Source organism: Ornithodoros turicata, chromosome 7 (assembly GCF_037126465.1).
Source record: "Ornithodoros turicata isolate Travis chromosome 7, ASM3712646v1, whole genome shotgun sequence".
NCBI lineage: Eukaryota > Metazoa > Arthropoda > Arachnida > Ixodida > Argasidae > Ornithodoros > Ornithodoros turicata.
Genome location: NC_088207.1, coordinates 38090561 through 38105469, shown reverse-complemented (window position 1 = coordinate 38105469; position 14909 = coordinate 38090561). Strand labels below are relative to the sequence as shown.

Below are 14909 nucleotides of genomic sequence, written 5' to 3'. Positions count from 1 at the left end.
CTGCTCGTCCTGAAGAAAACTCGAGCAGTAGGACAAAAAAGTATCTGTTCGAAACGCACCAGCATCGGCCCCTCCGCTCATCCCGAAGAAAACTCGATCGGAAGATAAAACAGTCACTGTTTGAGACGTCACAAGCATCGGCACCTCCGCTCGTCCCGGAGAAAACCCTATCAGAAGGAAAAAAACAGTCTTGGCTTGAGACGCACCAGCATCGGCCCCTCCGCTCGTTCGAAGAAAACTCGATCAGAAGATAAAATAGTCTCTGTTTGAGACGTCATAAGCGTCGGTCCCTCCGCTCGTCCAGGAGAAGACCCGATCAGAAGGAAAAAACAGTCTCTGTTTGAGACGCACCAGCATCGCCCCCTCCGCTCGTCCTGAGGAAAACTCGACCAGAAGAAAAAATAGTCTGTTGGAGACGTCACAAGCATTGCCAACTCTGCTCGTACTGAAGAAAACTCGAGCAGTAGGACAAAAAAGTATCTGTTCGAAACGCACCAGCATCGGCCCCTCCGCTCATCCCGAAGAAAACTCGATCGGAAGATAAAACAGTCACTGTTTGAGACGTCACAAGCATCGGCACCTCCGCTCGTCCCGGAGAAAACCCTATCAGAAGGAAAAAAACAGTCTTGGCTTGAGACGCACCAGCATCGGCCCCTCCGCTCGTCCGAAGAAAACTCGATCAGAAGATAAAATAGTCTCTGTTTGAGACGTCATAAGCGTCGGCCCCTCCGCTCGTCCAGGAGAAGACCCGATCAGAAGGAAAAAACAGTCTCTGTTTGAGACGCACCAGCATCGCCCCCTCCGCTCGTCCTGAGGAAAACTCGACCAGAAGAAAAAATAGTCTGTTGGAGACGTCACAAGCATTGCCAACTCTGCTCGTACTGAAGAAAACTCGAGCAGTAGGACAAAAAAGTATCTGTTCGAAACGCACCAGCATCGGCCCCTCCGCTCATCCCGAAGAAAACTCGATCAGAAGACAAAATAGACTCTGTTTGAATCGTCACAAGCTTCGGCCCCTCCGCTCAATGAAGAAAACTCGATGAGAAGACAAAATAATCTCTGTTTCAGTAGTCACCAACATCGGCCCTCCGCTCGTCCCGCTCGTCCCTTAGACTTTTTTTCTCCGCAGAAGACTTCCCCATCGCCCAGCGAGTGCTACTAGCGAAAATCTATCGGACCACAGACTTTCATTTCCACAGCGTCGCTCCTCCTGTCAACGTATCTGGTTTCTGGAAGAGACAACTGGCCATGAGGGATCACGAGCGAGAGATACGACTGTTCCACGAGGCGCGGGGTCTTCCCCGTTACGAATAGACCTCTACTCGAGAAACGTCATTATGACGTTGGTAGACAGACTGAAACCGAAGCAGATCGGAAGGGGAGAGCTGGGTTCCACGAATGGGCACTTGTTCGCTGCCTCCTATAAACCTCTACCCGACAAACGTCATCATGACGTTGGTAGACAGACCGAAACCAAAACAGATCGGAAGGGGAGAGCTGGGTTCCACGAGTGGGCAATTGTTCGCTGCCTCCTATTGAAAGAAAAGTAGGACCGAAGGTCGCGTCCCTTTCAGAGACCATCGTAATCCCCTCAAGACCGTGGTCCGGGCGCGACCTTGTTCACCTGTAGCTTTGAGCGTAGTTCAACTCCAGATTGGTGGCGCTGTCGAACACTATGACGAATTCGTTTACAAACAGGGAGAGGTCTACTCGGTGCCTTCACAAGACCAAGATCGATTTCACCTCATCGCCAAGCGAAATGATCGCTCCGCCAATTTATTACCATATCCTTAATTTCACCAGCGGAGCGGAGCCTCCAAACATGACGGTCATCGGAACTAAAATTGTGGCAGAGCTCAATCGCCTCCTGCGGGAGAGTAAATACCGCAATAAAAGTGCGGAAGCTCTTGAAATTTGATATCGAGCTTGTAGTGAATATGACGAAGAATGCAATGTGGAACCGCCCCGTGCATACCTTGACTCTGAACCTGAACAGAGCGAAGATGTTCTGTATGAGTTACATATAACATGATTGGTGCGGCAAATGGATATTGCAGAAATATGTAGCTAGAAAAATGAACAAGGCGATGTGGTCAGTTTCAGATTTTTCGGCACGCTTTTGGGTGTCCGCCATATCACATTACTACGTACTGAACGCTGCTACAAGAAGCCGTGTAGAAATAGTATAGTGTAGAACAGTGTTCCTGACTTTATTCTTCTGGAAGCTGAATTCTGATAGCGTTTTTTGTAGCGTTTTGAACGCCATCGTATATAAAGTAATAAAACTGCAAACGTTCATTAAGTAATGCACTGGTTTACTTACTGGAAGATTGTGACCGTCGTATACAAGCATTCTAAAGTTGATGGCAAAAAAATAATGAAGGCTCCACTTCGATCCATGGAGCTTCTATGAATCCCGTAAGAACAGCTTCAACACATTGTACTGGTTCTGTCATCCAAGCAAACCTCAGACATGAAGACACGGACACGAGAACTTATTTTTTATTTATTTACTTGAGTTTACCATTTTACATGGCAGGACGGCAGGGAAAAAGTTTCCAAAATGCAACTTGACAAAGCCCTGCCGCCCAACTTCAGCAGCCCCAAGCGCGTGTCGTCTGCTGAGTGGGCCTCGGTAGCTCAGTCCGTTACGTGCTGGCTTGCTGAGCTCAAGATCGCGGGCTAATCCCGACCCTGAGGACGGTGGAAATGTGGGGAAGCGCGCGTCAAAAGAACCTCAGGTGGTGGAAATTATCCGCAGTACCCTGCGGCACGTGCAGCATGTCGTCACACTATAGGCTGACACACCTTACGTGTAAATCTACTCCAATTACCTTTTCAGAGCGCAGCTCTTTAGGCGCCCGTTCCTGCGTTGAGCGGCGTCAGCGTTGTAAAGGCTGGTTTAGAGTCCGACGTAGTCTTCGCCCATCGCCGCCCGCGTTGCGCGCCGATAGCCAGCGTTCAATACGCCACGCTTCTTCATCCTACCGGGATCATAGTCTGACGCGATTCGGCGCAGCGCAACGAAAACACTTCCGGAGATTTTCACATTTCGTAGTCGGAAAGTAGTCATATCTGGCAACTGTACCCGCATGTTGGAATCCGACTAAAGACAATCCGTGTTCCCATCGTATGTTTGTACTACTGCAATACGGTTGGTATCCCCCAAAATGGACATTGAATTGAAGAAGAAAGTCGAACGGTCTTCCCAGATGTTCTCGTTCTTTTGCTTGTCTCTATAATCCATCTGTCGTGTATTATATAGGCACGGATCGATGTTCCTTAGCAGCTGCGATCAAAAGCTCAATGGACGACGCCATGTTTGGAAATGCGAGTCCACCGCAGCCCGCACCTTACACAGCTCGCTGGCCACTGCCAGATGTAGAACATTGCCCTACTCCCCTAACGGCGGCTTACGTAAAGCGGGTTGCTGCCACGCCGCGCTTCGCCGAATGTCTTTGAACTATGAACTCACCGGCGGTGGCTCGCGATGCGCGGCCGTGCGCTGCGCGTCGTTAGGCCCCGCTCCGCCGAACTCTAAACCAGCCTCCGGCAGAGCGGACGAGGAGCGAAGCGGAGGATGAAAGTACGGGAGAGCGTACGGCGAGAGTGAAGAGGGCGCGAGGAGGAAAGCGAAGAAGGAGGGCACGCTTGGGAAGCCGGAACACATCTGATTGTAGTTCGGTGAGCTTGGCTCCAAACTTGCGACTGGAACCGTGGCGGCCGGTTACGTGCGCTCAACAGAGACATTCAGCACAACTGGATACCTATCGAAGGGCGCACAGTCACCTGCGTTATCGATTAGAAGACGAAGATATCGGTGAGGAGATGCTAGCTACTCGTTGTGCAGGCGAGTGTCATGACCATTCACAATTCGCAGGGAGGCACGCATGAAACGTATGGAAAGAAGGGGGTGTATAACTCAACTTCAGCGTTATCGTGCTGGCACTGTCGCTGGTACCCGGGATCGAATCCTGGTGCCGGCTGTGCTGTCTGGGGTTTTTCCTGGGTTTTCCTCAGACGGCTGTCCGGCATATGTCGGCACAGTTTCATTAGAAGTCGGCCCAGGACGCACATTGCCCCAGAGCGTCAGTCGTGACGAGGCCGACAACGGCGAGTTCTTTCAGCAGTACCATCACCGATGGCGATGTGTCGCGTTGCTCCGTCTCCGTCATGTGCGCCGTCTCGTCATACGTGCACGGATTTCTCTTCTTGCGCAATGGCCACTGGATAAATAATCTCTTACAGCAGACTGCAATGCGTGGGTAGAGTGGCTAACGGTTGAGGAATCGTACCTTTTGAAAAAAACATAAGGTCTTCAAAAGATTCATAATCTGGTCTGGTCAATTCTGAGTCGTTCTAAACGAGTCACGTTTACGTCATTGGAATTCTGGTATTTTTTCAGTTCCGTGTTAGCGCCGCGAAGCAACTGCGGCTATGAACGGTGTGTAGACGTGGACAGACTGCGAGAGGACGGCAGAAAGGAGTAGGGCGAGGAACGAGCCTTATACCGACTTCAAGGGGCACTGCCGACATTCGTCTCGAAAGCCTGAGGAAAACCCTCGTCAACCTGATAAAACTTTTCAGATATGTTTCTTGTTTGTGTGTGATCTTTCTACGTTCCCTGGTCTCAGGGTTTGCAACCTTGGTGACCTTGTTATCAGCCGGCATGTATTCTCACCATTCTTTCACAAACCATGTGTGTGCTATTTTGTAATTTGTTCATTTAGAGTATAAGAAAAACGTTTCTCGCAATGTCTATTTTATTGCGATATACTTCAGACCCAGACCATTAATTTTTACGCGCTGCCTTTAAACCCGATATTTTATTGCGGCTCGCATTGGTCTGTACAGTTGGAAGCCGTAAGCACCGAGTCACTATCGTGAGCGGTCCTATCCTATCGCCATGTTGTGACTGGCTATGACGTAGGTTTCAGACCCCTATGTACTTTTAACTAGTACATTCCTTACCATTGTCTTGGCGCATTATGGCCCTCGTCGCTTATGCGCCAAGAAAACCTGAATCATCATCGCACCCCTGTAATAGTTTATTACAGCGAAAGCGTAAAGCTTGTCAAGGTAATGAAAGCACTCCTTGAGAGATGAACGTAGGAAGAACACAACGTCCAACGAACAATGGAATCCGCAAACTGGTGCCGTGTTATTACCGAGGGTTCTGTCTGCGGGTGCAGCGGAAGGTATGCTGCCCTTGGAGGCCCGTGCGGCGTGGGCAAACATCATGGTGAAGATCACAGAAGTAAAATGCAAGCGGGCTGCTGTATACTTGACGTTGGCATTGTCTTGTGCTATTGGTTTTTCTGTTCTGTCTTTTGTCCCTCCTCCAAGCTCAGGGACATGTTGCCAACGTCAATCATAGTGAACCTTACCGACATCTGAGTGGCACCCAGGAAAAACGTCCAGTCAACGCAGCCGGGTCACCTCCCAGTTTCGATGTAGAAGCCGATTATCTTATCCAATAAGCCACGATAACAAGCTACAAATTCGGCAAATTGGGCATGGACATGTCAGTCACTCGGCCGGTTGGCACAGCAAGTTTGGAGGACAATAAAAGATTAAGTTTGCCTCCCGGCCTTCAATCCATTCGGCCGAGTTGGGATTCGAAATTCGGATCTTGTGCTAACCCTCTGCGCGAGCTCCTCCTCGATGCTGGCTTCGTGTTTCAAAAATCAACCCCCACTCCAAGCGCCCCGCGAGCAGAGTAAGTCTTTCGCGAGCACTATACCGTTGCGCCGGTGTTTCGTTGAAGCTCAGTGGTTCTTCAAATGGTGGGAGCTCCTTTCCTCCACTCACTGGAGTCGAGAATACGACCGTCGGAACGGCCTTCTGTGTAGTCGGGGCCGGACCGGCCATTCCGAAGAAGGCCATTCGGGTCCGCCCCTGTCAGTATAGGGCGTATATGTTTACGCCACTGAATTTAGATCTAGATATAGTAGGGCCGTGACCTGTTTCAAATGCGTTGTCGGTTACGTATGTGATATACTACGATGCCTCTTATTCTTCGACGGCACATCTCCATTGCCCGCAGGGGCGGATCCATGATTATCCGAAGGGTGTGGTCCAGCCTTGGACAGTATGCTGCATACACTCTAGGATCTATCGAAGCACGATGTGACGACAGAAATGGAGGAGGGGGCCAGGTTAGGCCATCCGGAACCCCCCCCCCCCCTTCTAGATCCGCGCCTGATTGCTCGCACTACCAACATTTCAAAAGTACACTTGCAGTGCCTGCAAATCAGCTACGCCCACGGTCTCTCTCGACGAAAGTACTTGGTCAGTGGTCGAATCCAGCTCACCAGCGCTCTGCCCTTAAAGGCACTACTATAACTTTTCTGGATGATATAGCACTTCAGTCATCACTATGCGCTGGTCACCATATTTTCACCAAATTACATATGAGAGAGAATATCGCCTGCGGTGATGAAACACGCCAATCATCATCATCACAACTTGTTGCGATAGTGTGCTTAGCCCTGAGTGCATAACCTTCACGAATCTAGTCAACGGCTTCCGTAAAGGGAATATTTTGAAGAGCTTATAGCTGCCCTTACGTAGTTACGTGATGCGATACACCAGCCGAAGACTTCGCAACATGAGTTCTTTCTGAATTGGTTTTTGCTCCTTGGCTGTCTTCGCATGAATTTTGATCGCCCGTGTTCAAAACAGAACCACCTTTCGGCGATAGACAAATAGTTCGATTTTCCGCGACCTCTTCAGCACTGTTAGCACCTTTTCCTTGGTCCACATGGTGCTCCGCAGGAAGGTCGTCGTTTAGATGTACTGTAACGAAAGACGTAATCAATCAATCAAATAGAATTTATTGTTAACCAAACAAAATACATACAATGTGCATATATATAGAGAGGTCCTATAGTTATAAACTATCACAAAACCCTATACACGTTGTAAGCAGGCAGGAGAATAATTGGTACTCACCGTTGCTCTCAAGAGACGTCTTCTTCAATTCCTTATTCAAGGTCATGTCCTTTGAGCAGCCGAGCCGTTGATCATTGCATTCACTCGACATAATACATTGCGAGTTTTCTGCTGGCAAGTCGTCCCGTATCTCTGTGCGTGAATCACAACGTTTTGTGGGTACAGCGACAGCGACGCTGGATATCATGTTTGAAGAACTTTCTTCCGCGATGCAGTCATACATTACCATCCCCCCGTGAGATTCACCGGAAAGGTATCGTATTCGAAACAGCACAATACCAAAGAGGGACACCATGGGATCTGTGTGTGACAGTGGCAAGGTGGACAACGTACCTCTTCTTGAAATATAAGTGCAGGAGGCCCTGCCGCAACTGTCGCGCTCCCTAATTTTGTATTCTGTCGATTTGGGAAGAAACGTGTAGGTCGCGATGACGAACAGGAGGAACAGTAGGGTGACACCCAGGCAGACGTAAAACATACTGTCGCTGAACCACGGGAGGACGATTGGTACCGCTGAGCACAGGGTACATAACAAAATCCACATAAGGGCTGCTGGTAGCCATGCTCGGGCTGGTATTATTTGCCTGCACGGCTCCGCTGATTCCATCGGTTCTACACAAAACGGGCGAGGTTAGGCACCGCTCATGTCCTGATTCGCTGGCTTCTCAGTCTTGTTTCCAGGATACATAACGAAGGCAGCCATGAAGTGTCCTTGTTGAGCAGATGACCAAAACTTCGTACAGGGTGCAGGGTTGATATCGCCATTTTTAAAAGGTAAGCAAGTATGCATTGGCAGGCGTGTACCAGGACATGCACCGTTCCATTACCGCAGACTTGTTAACGAATCGTCATCACTTTTACTGATACCATGATACTGATGGCCCTGTGTTGTGGATACCTGTAAGAGGCACCAGAGATTTTTCCGTCAGTAAAGAAGGGGACACGATTAAGAGGACGCCGTCATCTAAGTACACGGTAGCTGTACCCTCGTCGGATCGTCGATGACGATGACGATATCACATTTCTCCAAGGAGGTGGACGTTGAACAATATATCGTCGTTGTCGTCGTAGTCTTTTTCTTCCTACAAAGGATCCGTGATCAACAACAACTTTATTTTTAAAAGGCAACCAAGGAATGGGGGAGTTTCATCGCCAGGGGCGGTACCCTACCCCATCGCTGGTGGTGATATGGGGAATGATATAATGAGCCCCTTCACAATAAGGATCGAAGTCCTATCGTGTCCAAAACCTGCCTGATACCGGTCTCCTCAGCAGCCTGTGACATCGTGTGTGGGACGACGGAAGACCTCTGATCCCCCATCGCCTTACTTTTAACTACCGCACGACTATGCACTAAAGAATAATTTTGTAGCGAGCCGCCCAATCTGCAACGCCATCAGCGCTCGTTCGCATAGGTCGCACTAATAAATGCACGGCGCACGGCCGCCTGGCCAGTTGTTCCCGTGGATTAGTCAGAACGTTGTCTCTTTCCGCCTCGATGCCAATACACACTCTTTCCTGGAACACGCTACCTACAAACTGGTGACCCGACGTCTCAATGGACGCTCCACGGACTGCGTCATCAGCCCCGACGTCACCTCCATTCCACGATGCTGGAGTCGATGCTAGTCGTCGATCGCCGCCGTCGGCGGTGAGGTAAAGCTTCCCCCCTTCTGGACCAAGAATCCCTGGGCCTGGTTCTCCCAAGTTGATGCACGATTTGCACTTCGGCATATTTCGTCACAACTTACCAAGTACCTCAACGTTGTGTCCGCGCTGCCCATGGAAATCGCCGACCAGGTTATTTACCTCTTGGCTTCACCACCGCCTGACAACCATTACGATCGGTTGAAGGAGGCTATTCTTTCCCGCACTGATTGCACCGAGCTATCCCGGCTCCGCAAACTCCTATCCGAGGAAGAACTGGGCTATCGGCGGCCAACCCAATTACTGCACCGCATGAAGCAGCTCCTCGGAGACTCGGCTGATACTCAGCCCTCGATCCTGCGGGAGCTCTTCCTCCAGCGGCTCCCACAGCAAGTCCTCTTGGTACTAGCCGGATCTGACGAGGTCTCCCTCGATAACTTTTATATACTGGTTTATTGATCTCCGCGTCAGCCACACTGGCATCGCGGGATGTTCCATTCGCTTGTACAACACGCATGGTACGGAATAAACTCCGTTCCTACTAACAGTCTCCTTACTGCCTGGACATTGATACTGGCGACGAGAGTTAGGAACCTTCGTGCGATTCAACCCGAAGTCTTCTGGCTTCACCATGTCTGTTGGACGCGTGTCGCAGTTTGTTCCCGGTCATCATGGGTGGAACGCCTTGAATTTTACTTCGAGGCTAACGAAATCACGGATTCCGGTAAACGCCGAGCATCCCTGCTGAGCTTATGTGGCGAAGAGGTCTACGACACGTTGAGGTCGCTCCTGGTTCCACGACGTCCTTCTGAGGTGTCCTACGCTGACATATTCAAGGTTCTCACTGAGAACTACAACCCGAGACCTTCAGAGCTCCTTGCAAGATGCATTTTCTACAAGCGGGACCAGTGGCCCACGGAATCGATTGCAGATTACGTGGCAGCGTTGCGCGCGCTGGCCAAAGACTGCAATTTTGGTACTTCTCCAGCACCAACGCCCGAGTCTGCTGCTTTGGAAGCCGGAGAGCAGACACATACGACAGGTGCAACATCAACGTCCGGTACGAAGACTTCCACTATTTTACCACTGGACATTATGCTACGCGATAGATTCGTTTGCGGCTGATTCCCATCTACAACAACGACTCTTGGCAGAGAGAGGAGGCGTTACCTTTCAACAGGCACTGTAAACCGCATTAACGGCAGAAACGGCACTGCGTGAGCAGACGCAGCTTCGACGAGAATGTCTAGACACTAAGGTGCATAAGACGTCAGCGACAACGTCATCCAAGACAAAGAAAGCAAAGAATAAGAAGATCGCTTGTTACAGATGCAGAGATGAGCATCGCATGCCAGACTGCACTTTTCCGGACTCTATTGTTTGCAATTTTTGTCACAAAAAATGTCATATGTAACGAGTTGGACATGGGTGGACATGGGCGAAGAAAGTAGCGCCACAGGACACTCATGATCTATCAGAAGACAATTCCGAAACATTGTATACATTGTACAATATGCGTGGGAAATCGAGCACACCTACGTTTGCGGTTACCGTTCACCTGAATGATCAACCACTACGCATGGAAGTGCATTCGGGCGCTACGTTCTCCATCATAAGTGAGAAGACATTTAATAAGCTCTGGCCTGCAGGTCAAAGTCAGCCCATACTTGTGCAGGACGACTTGCACCTCCGAACTTGGTCAGGTCTTGGGTCAGAACTAAGCGTTCTTGGGAAGGCTACGGTGGAAGCAAGGTTGAAGGATAAACGCGCCAAGGTCCTTGTCAGAGTAATAGAGGGTTCAGGCACAAGCCTACTGGGAAGAGATTGGTTTAACCCTCTCGGCATACAACTGGCTGGAATTCATAACATGAAGTGTGAGTCATTGGCCCAGCTACTGGAAGAGTTTTCGTCAGTTTTTGATAAATGGACACATTGGACCTCCAGTGCATATTGACCTAAAGTCAAATGCCGTTCCTCGCTTCTTGAAGAGCCGTCCTGTGCCTTTTGCATTACGAGATGCGGTTATCCGTGAACTGGATCGTCTTGAAGATCAAGGCATTATTGAGCCAACACAATCTTCAGCATGGGCAACACCAATAGCCGTGGTGCGCAAGAAAGACGGTTCGTTACGCCTGTGTGGCGATTACCGTAGCACAGTAAACGTTTCAGTGGCTACGAGCGCGTATCCTTTACCAACCGCAACGAACGGAGATACTTAGCAGCCTAAAAGGTGGCTCCGTATTCTCAAAGATCGACTTAGCCCAAGCATATCAACAGCTTCTGCTGGACCAGGAATCATCGCATGTTTTGTGCATTAACACAATCAAAGGACTACAGATTACGACGCCTTCCGTTTGGAGTGTCCGTAGCACCATCCTTGTTTCAGCGATTAATGGACAATCTGCTGGCAGGACTTTCAGGAGTTAATGTTTATCTCGATGATATTATCATATGCGGAAAGGATCCAGAGGAGCACCTCCAACACTTACGACAGGTATTAACAAGACTTCAACAGGCTGGGTTGAAGGCAAAAAAAGACAAATGTCTTTTCGCGGTGAAGGAAATTGAATTCCTTGGCTACAAAGTGTCTGCATCAGGTGTGCAGCTGACCGCTGAAAAGATAACAGCTGTCAAGAAGGCCCCTGCTCCAACATGCAAAGCAGAATTGCAACCACTTTTTGGGAACGGTATCATTCTATGATATTTTCATGAAGGACCGTGCGACCATTGCAGAACCTTTGTACCGGTTCTTAGACAAAGGTGCCAATTGGACATGGGAAGAAGACCATGAGCAAGCGTTCTGTGCCTTGAAAGACCGTATAGCAAGCAGTCCAGTACTTGCACATTTCGACGAAGAACGACCACTTCATTTGTCGTGTGACGCGTCGCCCTACGGGATTGGAGCTGTGCTGGCACAACCAGACGACAAGGGACTCGAGGCTCTAATTGCTTTCGCGTCACGCACATTGGGAGCTAGTGAGCGTAACTACTCACAGCTTCACAAAGAAGGGCTGGCAATTGTATTCGGAGTAACACACTTTCATCGTTACATCACAGGCCATCATGTGGTAATTTTTCAGACCACAAGCCTCTCTTGGGTATTTTTGGTCGGTCAAAACCGATGCCACCTATTCTGTCACCCCGAATGATCCGTTGGTGCGTTACCCTTGGAGCGTATGACTATGACCTCCAGTATCGACCAGGTGTCAAACATGCCAATGCGGACGCGTTGAGCCGTCTACCTCTTCCAAGTTCATGTGATGAATTGGGAACCTCCTGGTGTCATGTTAATGATTGAGGCTCACACAGCGCTACCTCTGACCGCTGCGCTGATAAGTCAGTTTACGAAGACTGACCCGGTACTGAAACCACTGCTCACAGTTTTGCAGTCAGCAGAAGATATTGACTGGTCAAGGCCGGAATTTTCACCATATCGGAGTAGGAAACAGGAGCTTTCCATACATAAAGGCTGTGTATTATGGGGAACTAGGGTCGTTATCCCCGAGGAAGCTCGTCCTTCAGCGCTACAGTTACTGCATGCTAATCATGCCGGTATGACTGCAATGAAGAGATGTGCACGTAGTCACATGTGGTGACCCAGCATGGATCACGAAATAGAAATGACAGTCAGCTCAACTCCAGAATGCCACGGGCGGCCCCTTCACCTTTTTGGCAGCGTAGTCAAGTTCCATGGGACACTGTGCATATGGATGTTGCTGGTCCTGTGGACGGGACTACATACTTGATCGTTATAGACGTTATAGACGCTTTTTCTAAGTTGTTGAAAGTACGAACAATGACCTCTACAACGACAACAGCACTTATCGAGACCTTGTGGCCCATTTTCGCAACCTTTGGAATACCACGACTATACTGGTGACCGACAACGGTACAGCGTTTCACTTCGCGAGAAATGGCTGTCTTCTGTCAAAAGAATGGGATTCGTCACATCACCTCAGCGCCCTTCCATCCTGCCACAAATGGACAAGCTGAACGGATGGTTGCGGAGACGAAGTTGGCGCTCAGGAAGCTCACGAAGGGCAGTATCGTGTGCCGTCTTGCTCGATTCCTGTTTCGACAGCACACCACGCCGCACACCACGACGGGAAGATCGCCAGCAGAACTAATGTTCGGCCGTCAGCTAAAAACAGCGTTCCACGCTATTCACTCAACGAGCAACAACTCGGGAGACCGCGAACAGCCCCTAAAGGGCGCAAAGATGTACACAGTCAACCAGCGAGTGATAATGCGAAATTTTCAGGGCAAACCCCATTGGGTGCAAGCAGTAGTGCTGCGACGTGTACTACCTCGCTCATACCTTCTCCGTACAAAGGATGGCAAGCTACGCCGAAGACATATTGACCATTTACGAGACTTTGAGGATGTACCAACGCAATGCAGCGCTGCGGAAATGACAGCTGCACACACCATCCCTCTGCCGTCTGCATCAGTCTCTCCGACCATCAACGAACCGACAGCGGAACGCCGCAGACCGATAGCACTGCCGATAGCATGCCAGCCCACTGGTAGACTTCGCACAAACCGACAATCGAAACTTCCACCCGTTTCAGAGACTTTGTTTTGTACTGAAGGGTGAAAGCGTGTCTTGTTTACCCTAAAAGAGGGGAGTGTTGTATACTAGTTTATTGAGCTCCGCGTCAGCCACACTGGCATCGCGGGATGCGCGTGCGACAGTTCCACATTCGCTTGTACAACACGCAAGGTACGGAATAAACTCCGTTCCTACTAACAGTCTCCTTACTGCCTGGACATTGATAATAACCTTGGCCAGTTGGCGGACCGCATCATCGACTACTCCGCCCCCTCTGCACCACATTTCACACATACTGAGAACATGTTTCTCAGTCTGTTTCCCCGTCTGATCCTACGCTCCTTGTTCTACAAGCGCAAGTCAGAGCTTACGGACGCTGTTGCAGCTATGCGCGCTGACCTTTCTGGTCGCCCACGGTACCGACGCTCTCATTCTCGTCCACGCCGATCCCCTTTCCGCAGCCCGGCTTCCCAGGGGGGTATATGCTATTATCACAAGAAGTTTGGCGACCACGCTCTCAAGTGCACCCAGCCGTGCTCCTGGACGGGAAACTTGGGGGGCCAGTCGGTAGCGGAGGCCTACGACTCTGGCCCACCGGCAAGCTACCTATTCTTCGTCACCGACCGGGTCGCGGGCCATCGGTTCTTGGTGGATACGGGTGCCGAGGTCAGCCTTGTGCTTCCTACACGGGTCGACTGAGTCCACGGCAAGTCCTCCGCCACCCCCCAAGCCGTGAACACCTCATCGATCTCTACCTTTGGTCTGCGGTCCCTTGCCATTGACATCGGCCTTCGAAGACTCTTTCGGTGGGTCTTCGTAATCGCCGACGTGCCTCACCCTATTTTCGGCGCTGACTTCCTCCAGCATTTCGCACTCGACATCAGCCTCTCGCGCAGGAAACTGACAGACACCCTGACCACCCTTTCGGTGTCTGGTTCGCCCGCGCTGCAGACTTCTACGGGCATTCGTACTGTTCTGCCTGCGTCCCGCTACGCCACTATCCTCGCCGATTTTCCCGCTGTGGCCAAGCCGTGCAACCTTGAGGTTACGCCCAAGCACTCAGTCATGCACCACATCCAGACCACCGGACCTGCCGTGGTATCACGCCCCCGCCGTCTCTTTGGTGAGCGCCTCCAGATTGCTCGCCGTGAGTTTGACCACATGCTGCAGCTGGGGCTCATCCGTCCATCGTCCAGCCAATGGTCATCACCGCTACATATGGTACCGAAGAAGGACCCCGGCGATTGGCGGCCTTGCGGCGACTATAGAGCCCTGAATTCCCGCACGGTACCAGACCAGTATCCCTTGCCGCACATCCACAATTTCACCAGTGACCTTGCTGGTGCGACCACCTTCAGCAAGATCGATCTGGTCAAGGCCTGCCACCAGATCCCGGTAGCGCCCGAGGACATTCCGAAGACCGCCATTATCACGCCGTTTGGCCTCTTCGAATTCGTCCGAATGCCGTTCGGTCTTCGGAATGCCGCACAGACATTCCAAAGATTTATCAACGAGGTCATACGAAGTCTTCATTCGTCTTTGCGTATCTGGACTATCTGCTCATTGCCAGCAAGTCTCCTGAGGAACACGAAGCACACCCGCGCAAGGTGTTCCAGCGCATGGACGACAACGGCCTTGTAATCAATCCCGGCAAATGCCTTTTAGGCGTTCCGTCGTTGGAATTCCTCGGCCACAGCGTGTCGGCGGACGGCATTTCACCCCTCCCGTCCAAGGTACAAGCCGTTCAAGACTTCCC

The 14909-nt window shown here is 50.6% G+C and overlaps 1 long non-coding RNA gene across 1 annotated transcript; it reads right to left on the bottom strand.

Annotated features, from left to right (window-relative positions):
* Positions 1-6454: 6454 nt before the first annotated feature.
* On the bottom strand, positions 6455-8007 carry LOC135399850 (uncharacterized). The gene is made up of 2 exons (XR_010424427.1): positions 6955-8007; positions 6455-6798 (listed from the first exon to the last, which is right to left on the bottom strand). It is a non-coding gene; the product is annotated as an uncharacterized LOC135399850 (long non-coding RNA).
* Positions 8008-14909: the final 6902 nt, after the last annotated feature.